Raw genomic sequence first — 18,762 nt, 5'->3', positions numbered from 1 at the left:
CGCGCGGGGCCACATCATAGTAAACGGGAGAGGGATTGAGTTCGAGTCGACGCCTTAAATATGTGTGGGCCGCTTGGTTTTAGGGGAACGAGGCAGCATTTTGGGTTTGGGCACCAGTGGAGATATAGTACGTACAAAAATTTGTGGACGTAGGTTCGACCAAAAGGCAATGATGCATGGGCCCTGCATTTTATATACCCGGGGCCGCGTGAAATTTGCTACTCTACTCAAAACTAGTAAGGTACACATGCATTGAACGCATGAGATTTCGAAACCAAATTATGAATAAATACACACTATAGCATGTAAAGCTTTGAGTCATATATGCATGATGTAGATGTTCATTTAGTTCTTATAGTTAATCTCATTCAAAATCAATTAGTTTTATAAAAATGTTAAGATTCATGGGGTTGTGCATTATAAAGCGTAAAGTAAAAAACAAATAATGGCAATTCATTTAGAAAAAAATCAATTATGATACAGAAGATTCTAGAAGAAAGGAGAGGTGCTTGTGTTTTGCGGTTTGTGCAATATGCTTTAGTTCAACCATGGAGTCTTCTGAATTGTACATGTGGAAGATCTGGTGGAATGTTGATGATATCCAATGGCCAGTAGTGCTCGGATTTGCCATCTCTGCACTGTCGGATTAGCTTCATCCAATGACCATCTTTCAAGTTATTTGCACACTATATAGTTCTTGTGGCATAGTTGCATGTCTTGGAAAAAAGCTACTAGTGGGTAGTACTAGCTAATTAGGAATAGAAGATGTATACATGAAAGTTGTAGGGAAAGAGATGACATGGAGTATCTCAATTCCTATGAGTAGGGATTGGAAAATAGATGTCATTTGGTTGACATCATAGGAACTTTTCTATTGAATCCAGAGATGACATGTATCTCAATTCCTATGAGGAGGGATTAGAAAAGAGATGTAATTTGGTTAATATCATAGGAACTTTTCTATTGAATATACGCTAATGTTTATTTTCCTTTGAAATTATGGGAGTATAGGAATCCATTCATATGAACCAAGTGGCTCTAAAGCTATAGACATGATATCATGTTTATTTCCTTTGAAATGTTGAGTATATGAATCTATTCCTATGAACCAATTGGCTCTAAAGGAAAAAATCCTATAAAAATCATATCATATAGAGTTCCTATGATATTCCTCCACACCAAAGGATGGTTGAAATTGCTACCGGTGATACGATGGTATTTCTTTGTAGACTCCTCCCCCATCTTTATAGTTACCTCTTGAAGATGAATGAAATGATATATACAGGGTATTCTACATGTGCAATTTGGTACACGAAAACTCGGTAGAAGTTTGCGAGGTTCAAATTTTCAATAAAGCTATATGCACTACATTTTGGAATAGAGGGAGCATACGACAGTTGCAAACACTCGCATGGAAGATTTGTGTGTAGGAGGAGTGGCTGTTCTGTTAAATGACATGGCAAAACTGACACTTTCGGATGCCGATCTAACGGTTCTTACGGCGTTCGTCAGGAAAAGGCTTGTGGCGAACGTTTGTCGGATAATGATTTACAGACACATGCATTGCATTGATACGTGCCCCCTCTCTCTCGCACACACGCACCTCCCGAGTCCTCTCGCACCCACCTTCTATCTGCAGGTAGACGTCACACACATATGTGCTCTTCACACCCTACCCTCAGAACTTCTAAAAAACAAAAGACGTCGCGCACATTTTAGTTTAGCTCACATGTCACACACTTATACTATTACTCTTGTCACGAATGTTCTTTGGGCATAGTATATTGTACTCTCACGAAGAGAAGCGGTGCACGCACGCACTAGTTCTCTCACACCCACTCGCGGGTACACGTAGGAGCACATTTTTTTGAAGCTGGTACAATAAAATCACTCCACTATATATATAAGCAGGAGCCTTAGCGCTTTCTTTACTAGGGTTCCTCTCGTTCACTCTCTCATGCTCTCCAGATCTAAGAAAGACATAGGTGGCCACACTCTCTCTCAGCTCATGGCTGGTCACAAATCTGGCCGGACAACCTCAACCAGGGCAGGGGTGTAGCTGCATCGTTCATGCTGTCGTCGGCGGCGAGGGAGGACATGAACGGCTGCCCGTGCGTCCCGATCGGCGGCCGTGCCGTTCTCTCCAAGAGAGCGCCGGCTCTGGTGGGCCTCCGACACCTTCTTCCTCCCTGCGGTATTGTGTCCAAGATGCGGCCTCCCGACGCCATCTTTGCCACATGCCGATGACCCTCAGGTATATATTCCTTTGAAACCTGCCTTGCTCTACTGCCCCAGCTCCCCACTTGGCTTCGTGTGGATATTTTTCTACTTTCGTCCGTTGTTCCAAAGCCACCTAGACTTCTACTATTATTTGAGGTAAAGGTACTTCATACAGTCGACTCTAAGAGTTGGTTCAAACAGGGAAGAAAGTGGGAAAGCTGTAGCATGAATCTAGGACTTGGTTCTAAGAGGAAACGGGGGAAAGTAGTAGAAACTGGCTACCCAACCGGTCTCTTGGTTGAAAAGACGAAGAAAGCATGGTGGATGGCGAAGGGTTGGGGGAAGTGGACCTATCTCTTGGTTGAAAAAGGAAAGAAAGTGATGGGTGTTGGGGGACAACGCAAATGAGAATGAGCAGGTCTAGATTTCTTGTGCTCACATAGGAAAATGTTGCCGAGGAGATAAAATATGGGACAAATGCAGACATGCTGCCTGAGTGTTTGCCGCTCTCGGCAACCACATCTGCCTCACCACTTAAATCTCACACCGCTAACATTGCTTCATCCCACTGGAACTGCACAAATATGATTGCACACGAATTTCAGCTGGTCAGTACACTAAATGGTTCAGTTCAGCATTCCAGCTGAGAACACAATTATAATTGGGTATTCTGGAATGAGAGAACCTAACCCTGGATGGTGGCAACAAGAAAAAACTAGAGTGAACTCCAGGAAATTTAAGCCTGCCGGGAGGCCCTTTGCTCAGAGAAGCCTTGCTTATTTTTTCCTGATTTGTAAACCTTCTCACAACTTTGTCTTTTGTTGTGAACTAATATATGTTTGTTATGTTCTATGTATCATTGAGATGTATAAAATTGCTTAACTTATGCTTTTCAAGTTTTTTATGAAGCCGAGTATAATGTGAGTGTTCCACATGAACGCTGGACTAGCGTGTGCACGTTTGGAATTTACATTGTGGCTTCAGTTAACTGCATGAACCACTGTAACAAGATACGTGGTTGCATATATGTCAGACAGCAGATTGTTGATTGTTAGCTGGTCGATAGCCTAATGTTGAAGCGAGCTCAGCCTATGTGCCGTGTTTTGCACAACTGTTTATAAGTGGGGTAGCACCAACAGTGATTACAAGTACTTATGTATACGTCGGCGCACAGTTCTCAAACGAGTACTCTATTTCATCAAAACACACACTGCTCATATGATAAAACTAGTGAGGACGCATCTATTTCGGCAACAATTACGATGATTCACGGGCACACAAAAGTAGCAGCAGTTCCCATAGACGGATTCAAACAGTGTACTAGCCCTAGAGGGCTCGATAACAGGCAAGGTTTAGATAATTAGACAGAATCCAAACTACTATTAAACACTAGCTGGGGCAAGTATTTCATGCCTCGATCTAATTTGGGATGGACACAAGACGGACCTTGCCATGAACATCATCAAGGACGTCCGGTAGCAGCTCAATCCTGTGAACCTTCATGAAGAAAACCTTGTGTCCTTGCCACTCATAAACTTGTTTGTGGAGGCATGCCACGTCATCTTCCTGCGTAAGCTTGACAAGAACAGTATGCCTCACAAACGAAGGAGTAGCTTTGAACTTCTTGTGCTTCAGTACACCCTGGACAACATGTCTGACAACAGTGAGGCTTGAATACAACTCTTCATTGGTATAAGCGCAGATGGCTTCCAGGATCCAACAGCCTAAAAAATCTGTTTTCCCAGTGCGTATATTCAGGTCATCCGCCTCATAGCGAGTGATATGTACAACTACACAATCCTTGTCTACCTCAGGGCTCTAATTGGAACAGAAACAAATTATGAATTACTTTCCAGTATAAGAAACACAAGTTATTTAAACCACTATGTATAGCATGGCATCAAAGCTAATAAAATTTTGCATTATTCATCACCACATACTTAGATGAAAAACCACAATCGAGATCGGCAAAGAAGAAAATCACCTTGGGCAGCTCAGCAGGGGGACACATCCTCGAAGGGGGAAAATTGCTCCTGCAGTGCCACAAGGGCAGTAACCTCAAACGGGGCGTTGACCATCTCAGTACTGGCCGTGAGCGTATCTGGGGTCGGCCCGGTGGCTGCCTCCATCTTCTTGGAGCTCTCTGTCTCATGGGGATCAGCCTCCCGCGTCTGCTCCAATATTGGCAGATCTTTGCCTGGTTCTCCTTGGTCCATCATGATACCGACGAATACTAGGAGACCACTGAAAGGAAAACACAGTCGCAATGACAATGAAACAAAAAAGAGAGTGAGGATCGGTTACTGCTTTGCAAAAGTTCTTTTTTTTCTCTGAACTAAAATATACCAACATCATGGATCCGCTTACCTTCCCTTCGTTGGGAAAGAAGAACAGTGGCAGATGCAAGTGTTGCCTTTCTTGAAGATGGTGAGGGAGAAGGGGATTCAGTGAAGAGTGAATTGATGGTTGCTTCGTCCGTCAAACTTAGACTGCGGGGAGGTGGGGTTTTGTGATACGACGGCTCATTATTGCCGCGCTACGACCGGGGTGGCTCTCCGCCTGCATATTGCCTTCTAATTTGGTGGATGTCATTTGGGCCCGCGTGCTGCATGGCCCGCATGTCGGTGAATAAAAGTATAACGGAATTCAGTAGAGGGAGACTTTTCCATGACCTAGGAGGAGCCAGAAGCGGTATTGTATCCACTGTACTAGTAGTAATTATTTTTCTGGGTAGCTGTAGAGTGTCTCCACTGTACTAGTAGTAATTGTTTCTCTGGGCCGAAGACAAAACAACCCATACACCGTAGTAAATATTAAAATCAGTTCAAAAGTCCATATATTTACTGAATGAGAGGCGCTACCCACACCCAGCACACCGCCCCCAAAAAACCTGGGTGTTCTTCTTCCTCCTCACTCCCACCCACCTCACGTCAGCTCGCTCCACTCGTACCCCCAAATTCCTCACCTCACTCCTACAGAAAACTCCATCTCCCCTTCTTCCTCACTACTACAAAAAACCCCCAGCTCCCCTTCTTATTCACTCGCACTACAACTAGGCTCGTCATTCATTACTCTTCTCAAATCCATGAGCGCGACTCGACGCCCTTGAGGAAAATGGAGTCGGCTAACCCCAGCGCCAAGAAGATGAGGCTCCCGCCAGCGGCAACGCCTGTTGTAGATCCCGCACCCGGCAGCGCAGGGAGAAGCGGCGACCCCGCCCCCACCGGATCCTAGGAACCTGTAGAATCTCGGGTGGACCGCATCAGCGATCTCCCGGACGCCGTCCTTGGGGAGATCATCTCGCTTCTCCCCACCAAGGATTGCTGCCGCACCAAAGTCCTCTCAATTCGGTGGCGCCCTCTATGGCTCGCCATGCCCCTTAATCTCGACTGTCGTCAGCTATCTCTCTTTAATGATTTTGAAATCCCTAGAGCCATCATCTCCTCCCACCATGGCTCCGTTCAAAGCCTCTACATCCCGTTATGCTACCCGAGCAAGCATACCATGCCCTGCACGGTGGACGCCTGGCTGAAATCCCCTGAATTCACAGAACTACAACTGCTTGAGTTCTACTATTCCCCTGGAAATCACCTACCAGATACCGAACGCCATCTACCTGTGCCCTCAGCACTGATCTCCATCTCATGGTTTTCCTCCTCTCTCCACAGTGCCACCTTTGCGCTATGCGACCTACCAGACAATCTGGTACTAAACCATAGACTCCCAGTTCCGAAGAAACTTTCACTTGTGCGGGTTGCCCTGCCTTGGAGTGCTTGGTGCTTATTTTCACAGTTAGAACCGATTGTCTCCAAATAAAGTCGCCTAACCTTGTAAGAATTGGAATTTGTTTTGACGGAAGGAAGCTCATCATCCAAGATGCCCCTTCATTTCAAAGGTTGATCATTGATTCTAGTTATTCAGCGTTGCAAATAAACGTCCTCTTTGTGCCTAAACTGGAGACCTTGGGTGTAATACATGATCTCTGTGCTCATTTCAATATGGTGTTTGGCTCCACAGTTCTTCAGGTACTTTACATTATCATCTACACTTGTAACCATAAGTTGCATTTTAAATTTCTGTGCATAAGTTATATGTCATCTTGGAGTACACATTTTGTACTAATATTATGTTCTATGCTCAATAAAGAGTTTCTCCATGCATGGCCTATCAATGGTGCTAGATTCTGTCAAGATCTTACATATCCAAATGAATAGTTTTGATCTGAACAAGATTATTGGCTTGCTGCAATGCTTTCCATGTCTGGAGAAGTTGTATATAAAGGTGATAATTTCACGCACATTGGAAGCCCGCATATAGTGTACTAGAATTAACCATTCAGCTGTTGCTCTTTCGACACTCCTTTTTATAGACCTTAACTGTTTTCAATCTTCATGTCTATTTAGGCAACAGGATGGGGTAAGAAAGTTATAACCAATCAGTGGATTCGTAAGCATCGGGATTTTCTCACTTCTCATGAGATTCGATGAAGACAATAAAGCTAGAACGATATGTAGCCAATCGTGCAAACACTATATTTGTCACATTCTTCCTGCTGATTGCGAGGTTACTATTGTCCATCAGGCTTAAGTTTGTCAGCAGCATGGTTTTGACGGATGGGTATGTGGAAGAGAAAAAAAAGGAGTTTCAGGTGGGCAAAAGAGCTTCTGAACGTGTCGGGCTTCTATTTACAACATATTGTGGTCATAATCCAGTAAATATTACGACCTAGGATGTTCATTCTATGGACCTGACCGATCCATTTGACTGTGACTGCCAAAAATAGTGCTGGAGTTAGATGTTGTTGCCCTTTTCATCCTGGGTTTTTTTTGTAAACCTGATGAACAATTAACCCTCGTGCTTTTGTACAGTTTGTAAGCTGTAGTTATATGTTCTTTCCCTTTTCAACTCGGTTGTGACTGTCATACTTTCTTTGAAGCAAGGTAAATGGCTTGCGAGCCGTTTAATTTAGAGTGAAATATTGTAACAACTAACAAATCCCAACCAAGGGAAATAACATCACTCTCGCCGGCTACTTGAGCTCACCGTGCATTACAGAAGCCAAGTGATTAGCCCCCACCAGCACCCACAAACTTATTTCCAACTAGCACATCAAATGGGCTGTAAATTTTCATAGGAAGGGTTGTATGACCATGCCAGATTTGGATTCTGACATTTGGGACCCGCGAGGAAATAGCCTATCCAAGGTGGTGTCAACTTACTAGCCAGTCAACAAACGATTCTGCCTACTAGCCGTTGGATTGACATCCAACATCTATCGTGTATCTTCTATCTCTTGTCTTCTTCTTCCTCCAGCCACCCAAACCAAACCACCCTGTCGGCTCCGCCTGCTCCCGCCTCCCATGGCTGGCTGCGCCTCCGCCGCCCTACCATACGTACCCTCCAACATTGGCCAGTCCCTCCCTCTATTCCCCCACACTTCATGTTATTCTCCGACGATGTCAGCCTCAACACGCACCCGCACCCGAACCAGTCAACCCTCGTACTCCCCTCCACATGCGACTGGACCGGCGCATCTTCCATGGCTCCTGTTCGTTCCGTCCGAGGCCTCGCCGTCGTCCTCCGCCTTGCGGCCTTGGTTCGCTCACCGTGCGCGGTGCGCCGCCCTCTTGCGTTGTCAACGTCGTCAACAACCGAGAGCAACAAGGAGATGAATGTATGTGAAGAGGATGATACTAGGGACCCACCAGCATCATGGCAGTACGCAAGCAAGTGCCTCTATATTACAAGCCCAAAAATATGGTTCCTCATAATGGTTGGACATCTGGGGCTCACGCCATTGTCAATGTAGTCAATAAATGAGAGAATTACACTACGAGCGGCTGACACCAGGGACCCGAATGACAGTTGGGACCCAGATGACTGTACGTGGAGAGGATGACAGTAGGGACCCAGATGACTGTACGTGGAGAGGATGACAGTAGGGACCCAGATGACTGTACGTGGAGAGGATGACAGTAGGGACCCAGCAGGTCGCATAGTTTTTTTGAGGAACAAGTAGTTGTTATTTATACTAGTTTTAGTGATGGATCAGGGTAACAACGGGGCTGTGCGGGGGTTGTGGCCCATCTAGCCAGGGTTTTATTTATGTTTACCACATCATGAGCCCAGTTGTGTTTTTTTCTTTCTGTACGTTTTTAAAACACATCAAACCGGGAATTACTTTCAATTTTTTTTTCATTACAAGATTTTAAATTCCATTGATTTTTATGCGTGGACAATTATTTGGATTTTATATTTATATAAATTATTTTTCAAAATAGTTTGAATGTGAATCGATATTTCGGTATTAAAAATAGTTGACCACACCGAAATATGCAAAAAATTTGTATACTTTTTAACCGTGGCCACAATATGGGGTGTAATGCTAACAAAAAGAAGATGGGCTCCAAAACAATTCTTCAGAATTAGCAAATGGGTTGTACATTATTAGAAATAATGCACACGAGAGCAGTGACTATTGGATGTCCATCCAACGGCTGTCATGCTTCTTCAATCTTTGATTTTCCTGCTCCAGCCGCTCAAACAAGCGCCGGCGGGACTGCCTGCTCCCTCCTCCCGCGGCCAGCTATGCTGCCGCGCAGGCCTCACCGCCCCACCGTACTCCCATCGCTGGCCTAGCCATCCCTCTACTCACCCACACCTGCTGTTATTCTCCGGCGACGGCAGACGAACCAGTTATCCCTCATACAGTCGTATTGTAACACCCCAGATGTAACTTGCCATATTCGTAACTCCGACTCTTGCCATTTTCGTCCTTAAGATATGAGATTTCCTTCGTGGTTGGGTTTTGTCTTCGTTTTGCATTTTGTTCATGTCATGCATTTCATCTCATGTCATCATGTGCATCGCATTTTCATACGTGTCCGTCTCATGCATCCGAGCATTTTCCCCGTTGTCCGTTTTGTAATCTGACACTCCCACATGCACCGGCGCTCCCCTCTTGTCTCTTTTCATGAGTGGGTATTAAACATTCTTGGAATGGACCGAGAATTGCCAAGTGGCCTTGGTACACCACCGATAGACCGCCTGTAAAATTTTGTTCCATTTGGAGTCCGTTTGATACTCCAACAGTTAACCGGGTAACCGCGAAGGCCTCTTGTGTGTTGCAGCCCAACACCCCTCCAAAACAGCCCAATAACCCATCCAACCAACTTCCATGTCCTCCGTCATCGGATCACGATCATGTGGGCGAAAACTACACCTCATTTCGACACTCCTACCTCCTCCTAGATATAAATAGGTGATCCCCTCTGTCGGTGTCAAAACCGGATGATCTCAGGTAGGGGGTCCCGAACTATGTGTCTAAGGCGGATGGTAACAGGAGGCAGGGGACACGATGTTTTACCCAGGTTCGGGCCCTCTTGATGGAGGTAAAACCCTACGTCCTGCTTGATTATTCTTGATAATATGAGTAGTACAAGAGTTGACCTACCACGAGATCGGAGATGCTAAACCCTAGAAGCTAGCCTATGGTATGATTGTATGTTGTCCTACAGACTAAAACCCTCCGGTTTATATAGACACCAGAGGGGGCAAGGGTTACACAGGGTCGGTTACAAAGGAGGAGATATACATATCCGTATTGCCTAGCTTGCCTTCCACGCCAAGTAGAGTCCCATCCGGACACAAGACGAAGTCTTCAATCTCGTATCTTCATAGTCCAACAGTTCGGCCAAAGGATATAGTCCGGCTGTCCGGAGACCCCCTAATCTAGGACTCCCTCAGTAGCCCCTGTACCAGGCTTCAATGACGATGAGTCCGGCGTGCAGTGTCCTTTTCGACATTGCAAGGCGGGTTCTTCTTCCGAATACACCACGAAAGAGTTTGTATACAAGGATAGTGTCCTCTTCGGCATTGCAAGGCGGGTTCTTCTTTCGAATACACCACGAAAGAGTTTGAATACAAGGATAGTGTCCGACCCTGCAAAATAAGTTCCACATACCACCGCAAAGAGAATAAATTTCCACAAATCTAACCTGTTGACACGTTTTGGCAGCATGACATCATGTCACGGTCCAGTAATTATTTGAATTGTTTTTCTTTAACCAGACCCGCACATAACGCGAGGTGGTTTCTTGACACGTCTTGTCAAAGCAGAGATCGTGCTCCCTTTATTACGGGATTCTCATTAATACGGACGTGGGTAACCCAACCATGCCTAGGACTCCTAGATCTTAGGCAAGTCCCAAACGGCCACGAGGAGGACGCTTGATATTCACCCTCTTTATAAAGGGACAAGGCTTTTACTTTTTTCCCTCCCGTGCTCAATCGAATCCTTCCCCCACCTCGAGTTCTAACACCCAAAGCTCAGGTCAAGTGCTTCGGACCTTCAATCATGTCCGGATCCAGCCTTCAAGGCCGGTGGATGCCTTCCTCCGGCACGGAGGAGGATATCAAGAAGTTGAGGGAGGCCAGATATCTGACCGTTGAAATTTCGTATAGGCGGCCCGCCCGAGGGCAGGTTGTCCCTACTCCTGAACCCTACGAAAGCATTGTGTTCGTCTCCCACTTCCTTCGAGGACTAGGCCTCGCTCTGGATCCCTTTGTTAGGGGTCTTATGTTCTATTACGAGCTGGATTTTCACGATCTAGCCCCGGATTCCCTTCTTCACATCTTGTCATTTATTGTCGTTTGTGAGGCCTTCCTCCGCATTACCCCTCACTTCGGCCTGTGGCTCAAGACCTTTGATGTGAAGCCGAAGATGGTCGAGGTGCAGTACGCAGCATGCGGAGGTGCTTTAATAAGCAAAATTGCTGACGCTCCGTGGCCAAAGGGTTCCTTTCCAGAGGTGTCCGGATTGTGGCAACGGGAGTGGTTCTACGTCACATCTCCCGAAAGTGCCAAGTGGGTAGCTGCCCCCACCTTTCGCTTGGGCCCTCCACCACAACTGTGACGCCCCGAGACCGTTGAGCCAGGTGTCCTCCAGTTATTCGCCGTCGTTGACATGTCATTCGCTTGCGTGTTACATCTTGTCATGTCATCATGTGCATTGCATCATCATGTTTTCAAAACTTGCATCCGTCCGGGTTCCCCCAGTTCCGTCCGTTGTCCATTGTGAGCCCAACCACACTTGCACGCGCCCGTGGCTTGTCCGAAATAGTATTTTATCAGTGGCCAGTAAATGTTCTCAGAATGGGATGAAAGTTGGCGTGCGGTGTCTACCCACTTGGCACTCTCCATTTCTCTCTCTCTCTCTACCGTTGCTCTCTCTCTCTAGCACCTCACCTCGCGGTCTCTCTTTCTTCAGGACGAACAAGGGCCTCGCCATGGCCACGGGATGGAGCTCCGCCGCCATGGAACGTCGCCTCCACCACCAGATCCGGCCGGCCTCCGCCGCCCTTGCCTGTTCCCGGCCGGATCCCGCTCCAAGGCCCCGTCCCTGCCTCCGGCGCCCAAGTTCTAGGCCGCTGCTGCTCTGCTTCTTCTCGAGCAGAGGACCGCGCCCCTGTCAAGCCCGCTTCCTGACGCCAAGCGCCTCAGCAAGCCACTGCCGACATGGTCCCAAGCCACCATCGAATCCCGCGTCCGGTCCCCGTCGATCCTCGCTTGCATTGCCTCGCTAAGTCCCTGCAATCGCGCCGGAGTTCACCTGTGGCTGTCGCTGTTTCTTCAGAGCGAGCAGTTTGCCCGCTCGCCTGCGCCTCGCGTTGACCGGGCACGATGCCACAGCGACCGCGCGTGGGCCTCATCTTCCGTTGCCCCGGCCTAGAGCTTCCTCCAGCATGTCCGGCCCAGCACCAAGGCGCAGGCCCAGCTCCGCTCGCCCGCGAGGCCCAGCTCCGCGCGCCCCTGCTAGGCCCAATGTGAGATTTCCCCTCCAGATCCCCTGTTCTTGTTGGGCCAGCTAGATTCGACCCGAGTGCCTGTTTTTTTTCGCGGCCGAATTTCCTATTTATCCAGAGTTTGCCAGTTTTACAGAAAACCCCCCTAGCTTCATACATATAATTACTCACAAATGGTGCATCGGATTAAAACAAACTTTATATGTAAAATGTCTAGAATTTTGTCTAGTTTAATAATTTATCACTTTAACCCATGTTTAAAACGTTTAAATTGCTGTTTGTGTAGATTTACTATTATGCCATGTTAAAATGCTTTAATTCATATCTAAATAACCGTAACTCAGATTTTAATAAACTTTATATGTAAATGGGGTAGAATTTTGCCTAGTTTAACATGGTGGCATCATCTTGCATGTTTAACAACTCTAAAATATGGCTTAGGGCAGAACAGTACCAAATCTATAATATGCTCATGGGGTTTTACCGGAATTGTTGTTCGTTCCTTCCGGCCTCATTTAAACTTTACTAGATAGGTAGTTTTACTTTGCTTCACCTCTTGCCATGCTAACAACATTGAATATTGTTGGGTACATAAACGAGATCGAATTAAATAACTTGAATGTGGTGTTTCGTCAATATGCAACTCGTTGCATATTGAGCTCCACTTAACATGTAGAGTTGTTTGTGCACTTTGCCATGCCATGCATATTTAAACCAGACATGCATCATACTTGGTTGTGCATCATGCCATGTCTATGTGTTGGTTGTTTACTATGTTGTTTGCTTCTTTCCGGTGTTGCTTCTTCGGGTTGTTACCGATAACGTCGCATTTGTGAGGACCCGTTCGTCTACGTCCGTTTGTCTTCTTCATGGACTCGTTCTTCTTCCTTGCGGGATTTCAGGCAAGAAGACCATACCCTCAAAATCACTTCTATCTTTGCTTGCTAGTTGCTCGCTCTTTTGCTATGCCTATGCTGTGATACCTACCACTTGCTTATCATGCCTCGCATATTGTTGAACCAAGCATCTAACCCACCTTGTCCTAGCAAACCGTTGTTTGGCTATGTTACCGCTTTGCTCAGCCCCTCTTATAGCGTTGTTAGTTGCAGGCGAAGATTGAAGTTTGTTCCTTGTTGGAACATGGAGATGTTGTTCCTTGTTGGAACATGTTTACTTGTTGGGATATCACAATATATCTTATTTAATTAATGCATCTATATACTTGGTAAAGGGTGGAAGGCTCGGCCTTATGCCTAGTGTTTTGTTTCACTCTTGCCGCCCTAGTTTCCATCATATCGGTGTTATGTTCCCGGATTTTGTGTTCCTTACGCGGTTGGCTAATAATGGGAACCCCTTGACAGTTCGCCTTGAGTAAAACTCCTCCATTAATGCCCAAGATTGGTTTTACCATTCGCCACCTAGCCTTTTCTTTCCCTTGGGTTCTGCAGACTCAAGGGTCATCATTATTTTAACCCCCCCCGGGCCAGTGCTCCTCTGAGTGTTGGTCCAACCTGTCAGCTGCCGGTGGCCACTAGGGGCAACTCTGGGCTGGCCTACCCGTACCTAAGACAATCTGAGTGTGCCCTGAGAAAGAGATATGTGCAGCTCCTATCGGGATTTGTCGGCACATTCGGGCGGTGTTGCTGGTTTAGTTTTACCTTGTCGAAATGTCTTGTAACCGGGATTCCGAGTCTGATCGGGTCTTCCCGCTAGAAGGAATATCCTTCGTTGACTGCGAGAGCTTGTTTTGGGACACCCCTGCAGGGATTTGAACTTTCGAAAGCCGTGCCCGCGGTTATGGGTAGATGGGAATTTGTTAACGTCCGGTTGTAGAAAACCTGAAGTTGACCTTCATTAAAATGCATCAACCGCGTGTGTTACCGTGATTGTCTCTTTCCGGCGGAGTCCGGGAAGTGAACACAGTGTTGGAGTAATGCTTGACGTAGGTTGTTTTAGGATCACTTCTTGATCATACTTTTATCGACCGTGCTTTTCCTTCTCTTCTCGCTCTCATTTGCGTATGTTAGCCACCATATATGCTAGTCGCTTGCTGCAGCTCCACCTCATACCTTTACCTTACCCATAAGCTTAAATAGTCTTGATCGCGAGGGTGCGAGATTGCTGAGTCCCCGTGACTCACAGTTACTTCCAAAACCAGCTTGCAGGTGCCGATGAGACTGTGCAGATGACGCAACCAAGCTCAGGAGGAGCTCGATGAAGATCTTGTCCTTTGTGATGTTTCGTTCTAGTTGATCAGTAGTGGAGCCCGGTTGGGGTCGATCGGGGAACTTGTCGCATTTGGGGTTCTTCTTTTATTTTGGTTCCGTAGTCGGACCTTGATTGTATTTGGATGTTGTAATGCTTTATTCATGTAAGTGTGTGAAGTGGCGATTGTAAGCCAACTATGTATCTCTTTCCCTTATGTATTACATGGGTTTTGTGAAGATTACCTCACTTGCGACATTGCTTTCAATGCGGTTATGCCTCTAAGTCGTGCTTCGACACGTGGGAGATATAGCCGCATCGAGGGCGTTACAAGTTGGTAATCAGAGCCTTCCCCGACCTTAGGAGCCCCCACTGCTTGATCGTTTTTAGCAGCCGTTGTTGAGACTAGAAAAAAAAGTTTTGAGTCATTTAGGAATTATATATCGGAGAGTATAGGAATTCTTTTTACTCCCCAGTCCCTTCATCGCTCTGGTAAGGCATCCTGACGTAGAGTTTTGACTCTTCTCTTCTCAAATTTCACTAAAATTTTTTGTAGGATCACGCGAGTATCTTGGAATCGTTCCGATGGTTTTGTGACGAGAACATTGTTCTTGGTGCCTCCTGTCATTTAGGGGTTGTGGCAGTGTCCCGGGGAGTTGAGCTCCGAGGTGTTGTCGTCACAATTTTATCATTGCAGTTCTAGAATACCTGAGTTTAGTTTCGCCGACATCGAAAATCTCTTTTATGCAGTTGTTGGTGAGATAACCTCGACGCCACCTAGTACTGGGGCGGGAGTTCAGGAGTATTGCCATAACTCGTATAACGGATGCTTTTCAAAGGTTGAGGTAGACGATTTCCGAAGGTTTCTTGGTTATGTGTTGAAGGATGGATACAGCTGGATGTAGGATTTGCTAGTTTTGGGTGAGATATTATGCTTCCCCTGTATCCCCAACACCTGATTGCATAACCGGAAAATTTCGGGAGTTTGTAAGTGGGAATTCAAGTAGCTCTTAGGATATCTTTCCGTCAGATGTATGATATGAAATTGGGGTTCGACGTCTAGTGGTCCGCCTATCCACGGTTGGTTTTATAGTGGTCTCGTTGTGTCTTAAAGAGTCCTTGGCTATGCCGACTCGGCGACGCTTCGTATGTCATGTGCACTGCCTTGTACATGATGGTGCTGTACGATTGAGCCCGTGTAGGCCCCACCACAAAAACTTTGGACGAAATCTCTATCATATGTTTGTTCTGGCTTATTCTGCATGCCAATCCTTGTTTTGTTTTTGTTTTGAGTTGTGGTATTCGAGTTGCTTCGAAGTCAAGTGTTGATTCCATACCTTTCCTAAACAGTGTTCTCATACTCTGATGTGAATACTAATCCTTTTCGATCATCGAGACTGTCATGTCAATCCTTTTCAATCGGCGTGTTTCTCTTCAAGTGGATCCGATCATTTCGACATCCGCAAGATCAATTATCAGTTTTTGCTCAACAATGTTTGTTTTCATCCGTCTCCAAGTTGCTTTTCTTTTCCCTCCCACCCACCCTTTTTCTTCAAGGATTCATATTTCTTCATCAAGTATCCATCTTATTCGTGTGAAGCCCCTCTACTCCTTTTCCGTCAATGTTCTTATCCGGCGATTCTCATGAAGATTCTAATGGAGCTTCAAGCTCATCATTCTCGGTTTTCTTTCTTCTCCGGTGGATTCAATTCAAGCTTTTGGTGTTGATCATATCCTTTCCTCGTTTCAGAAGTTTTATCATACCGGTGCACCTCATAATCATCCACTCTTCGCTATTCATGTGTTCCGGAGGGCTCAAGAAATCTCAGAAGATTCGTGTTTCCACTCTGCTTTCATAATCCTTTCAAGCTCTTTCGAGATTGTTATCTCATTCTAGCCATTTAATTCAACTGGTGCAATCTCTCTCTTTAAATCTTTTCAACGGTGGTTCTTTTGAGTGGGCCCTAACCCACAGGTCTTTTTTCCAGGATCTTACCTGACTCTTCTAATCTTTCCGGAGTTTTTCTCAAATCTTATAAATTTTGACGTAAGAATGAATATCCATCAGTCAAATGTCCTTCTCTAAGATATTCCAAATTCTTTTCATCGTTGGTTCAACCTTTCTAATTTTCATCCCGGAGTATCTCAACAATTCATGGTGGTGTTTCTCATCATCATTCTCTGCATTTGAACACCGAAGAAGAGTTCTCCTCCATATCTTGCTCCATTCTCTTCAAGATTCATGGTTCTAGCATTGTGCTATCCTCTCATAATTGTTTTCGATTGTGAAAATTCTTTTCATCCATCTGGGGAATTTCATGAGTCTTTTCATTTTGATTCTCCGGAGCCCATCATCTCAGAATTATTCATTCCAGCTTTCAGCTATCGTTCTCCAAATCATACCGGTACATCATTCAAATATTCTCTAATCAGTTCATGATCTCTTCGTTCTCTTGCATCAAATTCTCTCAAGTATCTTCATTCGTTCTCTAACTGTTCCCGGTGTTTCTTTATCTTTTCTTCGTTCATTTTCAATTCTTACGGTGGTTCGTTCAAGATTTTTCTTCCTTCGTGTATCATATCTATGCATTCGTGCTTTTCAAATTCTACCGGTGGATCATTGAAGACTTTCTCAAGTTTGCGCTATATCTATCTTAATCTTTCTTCGAGGATAAGTAATATGTCAAATCCGTTGATTGTCATCAATTTGAATTGGTGAAGGATAAACTTAATGTAATTCCTATTCTTGTTTCATCCATATGTTAATCTTTTCTTCCGGAGTTTGTTCATGATGATTAAATTCTTGGTTTCAAGTGCTCGTCTTTATTTCCCGGAGTTCCAAGCTCTCGCAATTATGTTATCACGGAGATCTATCTAAATCTTTACAAGGTTCCACCTTGTGTTTCCAACTACCCTTTCTTTTCGTTTGATCATTCTTTTGCTACCGGAGTTCCTAATGAAGGTTCTACATGATGGTTCATCAAGGATTTTATCCCTTCTCGAAGTTTTCATCGAGATTCTTTCCTAAGGAGCTCAAGTATTCTTCATCTTGCTATCCGGAGTGTAATTCTTTCTTCCGTACCATTGGAGGTGGTATTATGTCATTCTTGATAATTTGAGTTCATGCTTCATGATTCACATATTATTAAGAATGAGGTATTTTAAATCCATCAATCTCTTCATTGGAGTTATATTGGGTTATATTTCACCTAAAGCCTTCCCTAAGGATTGTTGCTATTTATGGTGCTTATAATGACCCAAGTTCTTCAATTATCCTCCTGGTGAATAAGTTTCTCGTCTCCTTGTTGATATCAATCCAATCTTTGGTTTTGTTAGTGGCAGGTTATCACCTCATAATTTGGGATGTATTTCATAAGTCTATATCAAGATTATTCTTCTCGTTGTTGGTTTTCCAACAACTCCGTTCTAGCATTTGTTGTAAGCGTGCTCCCTCGAGACCTTGTTTCCCTTCGTTCACTTCATTCCATTCTTATTTTTGTTCCGGAGGCATTGTGGTGCTCATCTTTTCAACCCATCATCTCGTTTTGTCTAAGATCATGTTCTTTTCATGTCTATCCATTTAACCGGAGTGTTGTGCCTCTTTCCTCAAGTTCTTTTCATCTTATCAAGTTTTGCGTCCCTTCTCAGACGGAGTGCTGTCCAAATTATATCATTCTTAATCCTTCTCTATCTTGACTTAACCGGAGTGGTTTCAATATATATCTTGCCCTTCAACCTCAAGGTTTTTTGCAATGTTCTTTGTCCCTCTTTTCTAACGGAGTGTTTTCGACCTTGTTCACCTTCATTGTATTTCTTTTCTCGAATTTGTTCAACCTCTCAAGGTTCTTTAGTTTCACTCGTTTGTCAGAGGAGCAACTTAGTTTTACCTTCTCTTTCTCTTCCATTGCCCCTCCGGTGCCATTCTAGATCTCGGGACGAGATCCTCTCGTAGTGGAGTGTTGTGACGCCCCGAGACCGTTGAGCCAGGTGTCCTCCAGTTATTCGTCGTCATTGCCATGTCATTCGCTTGCGTGTTGCATCTTGTCATGTCATCATGTGCATTGCATCATCATGTTTTCAAAACTTGCATCCGTCCGGGTTCCCCCAGTTCCGTCCGTTGTCCGTTGTGAGCCCAACCACACTTGCACGCGCCCGCGGCATGTCCGAAATAGTATTTTATAAGTGGCCGGTAAATATTCTCAGAATGGGATGAAAGTTGGCATGCGGTGTTTTTATGTTGTAGGTAGGCCGCCTGTCAATTTTTGTCGCATTCGGAGTTCGTTTGACGCCCCAACCGTTAACTATAGCGACAATATAGTCGGTCAAAACGTCGGACGTTTTCGGTCTCCGGAAACAGTTGCCGGGCCTCCCTCTCTTCTCTTCTCTCAGCTCGAGACCGTCTACACGGCTCACTACCTACCGCCAGGTCCAACCTAACCTCTCTCGTCGGCCTGCAGCCTCCTCCCGTGCGCGTTCGAAATCTGTCCCAGACCCGAACCGGACAGTCGTCATCGTTGGATCCGGAACATCCCCA

Source organism: Triticum urartu, chromosome 3A (assembly GCF_056163025.1).
Source record: "Triticum urartu cultivar PI428250 chromosome 3A, HENAU_Tu73, whole genome shotgun sequence".
Taxonomy (NCBI): domain Eukaryota; kingdom Viridiplantae; phylum Streptophyta; class Magnoliopsida; order Poales; family Poaceae; genus Triticum; species Triticum urartu.
The sequence above is the reverse complement of the archived record's forward strand: the minus strand, read 5'-3'. Positions refer to the sequence as shown.